At 31.4% G+C, this 3,858-nt stretch overlaps 1 long non-coding RNA gene across 1 annotated transcript; it reads right to left on the bottom strand.

Annotated features, from left to right (window-relative positions):
* Nucleotides 1-848: 848 nt before the first annotated feature.
* On the bottom strand, nucleotides 849-3,036 carry LOC134239649 (uncharacterized). Its single transcript, XR_009986260.1, has 4 exons — nucleotides 2,977-3,036; nucleotides 1,700-1,778; nucleotides 1,150-1,230; nucleotides 849-1,033 (listed from the first exon to the last, which is right to left on the bottom strand). It is a non-coding gene; the product is annotated as an uncharacterized LOC134239649 (long non-coding RNA).
* Between the last annotated feature and the right edge of the window lie 822 nt (nucleotides 3,037-3,858).

The raw sequence follows: 3,858 nt of genomic DNA, 5'->3' as shown, positions 1-3,858 counted from the left end.
TGGGTTAAATTGCTGACTGACGTTTTTCATATTAATTGTTTGTCCAGTTTTAAACACTGCATTGACGGCGGATTTTCCCGTTATCGTCGGATCATGATAAAGTGCAGAAGGTGGATGTGACCAGTCGCCAGGGGATGCTCACTCCATCATGGCACCTGATACCATCTCTGATGTTTTGGAGGTCCGTGTTTGCTCTGCTCCTATTCCGTATTGTTTTATGATATTGTGATCTTGAAGACATCCAATTTATATTGAAATCAATCCAAAACTGTTGAAGGAGTAGCATTTTGAAGATATTCTTTAAGAAATTTATATTTTAGTAACCATGGATAATACGGTTCGTTGAATAAAAACCGATGCACTAGATTATGTATCTTGGTGTGGTTTAACTGTACGCCAAGTTATATCAAAATCTGATTAAAACTGTAGGAGGAGGTGTATTTCTAAAGAATCCTACGGAAATGTTTGTTTTAAGTAACCTTGCAATACTTTTCATGGAAATCAATTTTCGATGCACTAGTTTATATACCTTAGTGTAGTCTGAATGATTGAAATCAGACCAAAACTGGAGGAAAATTAGCGTTTTAAAGGAATTTCACGGAAATTTTTATTTTTAGTGACACTGGCAACACTGCTCTTTAAATTCAAACATCGATCCACTAGTTTATGTACTAGTATTTTAGTGTACTCTACTTGTATGCCAAGTTATATTGAAACCAAACCAAAAGTATAGGAGGAGTAGCGTTTTGAAAAAATTGTTTACAGACAGACAGGCAGACGGACGGACACCTTACCATATTTTCTTTTGGTCTTTGGCTAGTAAAGCTTAACTTTATTGTGTACTACCTATAATATAAATACAAAATGAGCAAATCAATTTCCATGAAAATAATATGCAAAATACTTCACATATATTTTGTGTTTCTTTCATGTTCTGTCTTTTAAACTTCTGAATCAGGTTCTCATGGAACTTTTTCACCTGAACCTTTTGAACCTTATGAAGACATCAATATCTCTATTAATATCTAACCATCTAAAAACCAAAAAAAAAAAAAAAAAAGAATGATTGAATAAAATTATTGAGATAAGATTTGTCTCTTTATGACGAACCTAACCATTTGTCGAACAATTCCAACTTTTTCAACTTACTAATCATTTGCAGGCCCCTTTGAAGGTCGTGGTGGAGGTATTTTCCGATCTTTAGCAGTTTTCTGTTCTTGCTCAGGTAATCTAAAATAGAACCAAGGGCTGAACAAATTTGTATGTAGAGATATTTTGACTTTCAAAGTAAATATCATTTAACATTAAAGTTCCATAATTTCCAAACTAATTTTAATGGATACGAAATGGATAGAAGCAAGATTTGTCAATCTCAACAAAATTATTTTGAGAAAAAAAATCTACCATAATTGTCATGCATGTGATGAGGGAGTGTTGTTATTGCCAAAGTCTATCTTACATTGTTGTATTATATACTACAGATGTTTTTGACGTCGAGCAAGGAAAAATCAAGAATATTGGTGGATCTCTCTATGAAATACGTCCATTTTCGAAATGTTAATTTCCTGTATACTTTGTAATTCCCTCACCACGGAGCTAGGGGACAAAATATTCAAAACCAAGTCTGAAAACACATGACACAGATTGTAAAAAGTTGTTACCTAAATGTTGTTAGATTTACCACATTACATGAACTCACTTTGTTTCAACATTCTTCTTTGGAGTATTTGTTGGTGGTGGTTCCGGTGCTTGCTTTGACTTCGAAGATTTTCGCTTTACTAAAATATCAAAACAGTTTGATTTTGAAACAAAGCTTGTCATTGTCTTTTTTCTTTTCATACATTTTGAGAAAAAGGTGAAATATGTTTTCTCGATTTAAAACATCTGATTTTTTATCGTCCTCATTTGAATTGTCTCTTTATTTTTCTTTAAAACATTTTGATCATCTAAATCGCCCATATCTCGCCTAACTTTTTTTTCATTTAAGTATCTTGGTATTATATCTGCTTGTCTGACGTTTTTCATATTAATGTTTAGAACATTTTTACTAGCTGATCTGTCTACGTATTTTTCCGCTACTCGATCATGACCAGAACATCAAAGATGGCGACTGTGCCCGTTAGACGGGGGATGCTTACTACTTCATGGTACCTGATCCCATCTTTGATAAAAGAGATCCGTGTTTAGTCTGCTTACGGCGTGTATTGTTACAATGGACCTTTGAGCTTGTATTATCACATCCGTTATCTTTATTTCATGTAAAACTTTGTTTCCCTACTGAAGCCGAGCTCCCCACCCCCACCCCAGAGGGGTGGGGGTTAATGTTTTGAAAAATTTGTATCTTCGCTATCAAAAATTGCTTCCATATTATTAAAGAATAATCAGAACTTTGATTTTTTTAATGAAAATATTTTTGAATGATTTCTTCCTTTATATTTGTTTCCTGTGCATTTAACAGCTTTCCCTAATTCTAAATCAAATTTATCTAAAGAATATTTTTAAACGAACTTAAATTAAGACTTTGTGAAGGAGTTTTTAAAGAAAGGTTTCAATTTTCATGAACCAGAATCATGTATTAAAAATATGATATAAAATTATCACAAATTCTTTATCATATCCCCATCAAGAGTTTATAGGCCTTTAAATTAAACGTTAAATATCGCTATGTTTCAGCTGAGATGACCCCAAAAAGCAAGGAAAGTTACTATTTATTTAGATTGACTTCATGACATTTAGTTTTGTAAATTAATATTTATATTTCCTAATAAAATCGAAATATATCGTCGTTTAAACGTATGTAGAATTTTTTTTAACCATTGCTACATTTGAAAGTGGTTTAAATATTTTCTTAATTTCATTTTCAGTATACATATGTCATCTACGTGTCACTAAGCAGAGATATTGAATTTATTATTCTTAAAAATGCAAGTTTATGAAATGTTTTAAAAGAAAATTATCAGCTACTCAGATGCTTACGCCTGAAGTTTCTGTCTGCTGAAAGAAGATCAGCTGCTTCTTCAGTGTCATCTATTTAAAACATAGACAACTTTAAAATATGCTCATAAGTCTGCAATTCATAACACTAATAAGCATTTTTTGTGTTCTTCTTAGATAGACCTGCAACTAGAAATCTATATCAGTGTCACATAAATTTCACAATGTTTGGTAGAAACCACTGTTTTTTTTTTTGTTTAATTGAAGGTACACTCTTTATACATGTACATCATAATTCTTAGGGCTGGGTATTGACCATGTATTGCGATATATTGCAATATTTTTGACAGTATTGCCATATGTATTGCAATAATCACAACGTTATAAAAATATCATTCTTTTATATTAACTTTAATTTGTGTTCAGAATGATAAAAGCAATAGAAAAAAATCTTATAATATTAAAGTTATGCTCTGATATGTATTGACATATTACAGCTTCTGTCTTCCTGTTTGGCTAAATAAAAACCCGTCCTGCATCTTTTTTTTTATTTAATGACAAAATTCCTTAGTCTAAGCAATTTGTCATTGAATTGCAAAATACCGATATATCAATATATATTTGCCCAGCCTTTATAATTCTACATTATTTTTGGAAAATAATGTTTGTTTTTCTTTCTGATTGATCCATAGGAATAAAAAATATATTCATGAAAACATTAAGCAATAATAAAGTGCAATTCACATTTCCAAGATTAAGGCTCTATATTGAGGGCTAAATTGATGAAAATATATCTATCGGGGCAGGGAAACTTTGACGAAGATCATCTTAAAGCTTCATCCGTGGACTTACATATTGATATGTTAAAGATTTATTCCCTAATAGGATCAAATTATCCACCCTTTTATGACCATCAAGTACATA

This window comes from Saccostrea cucullata, unplaced genomic scaffold (assembly GCF_032062105.1).
Source record: "Saccostrea cucullata isolate Sc308-1 unplaced genomic scaffold, CSIRO_AGI_Scuc_v1 ctg4579, whole genome shotgun sequence".
Classification (NCBI taxonomy): Eukaryota; Metazoa; Mollusca; class Bivalvia; order Ostreida; family Ostreidae; genus Saccostrea; species Saccostrea cuccullata.
Note: the sequence above shows the minus strand (reverse complement) of the source record. Positions and strands in the feature narration are given on the sequence as shown.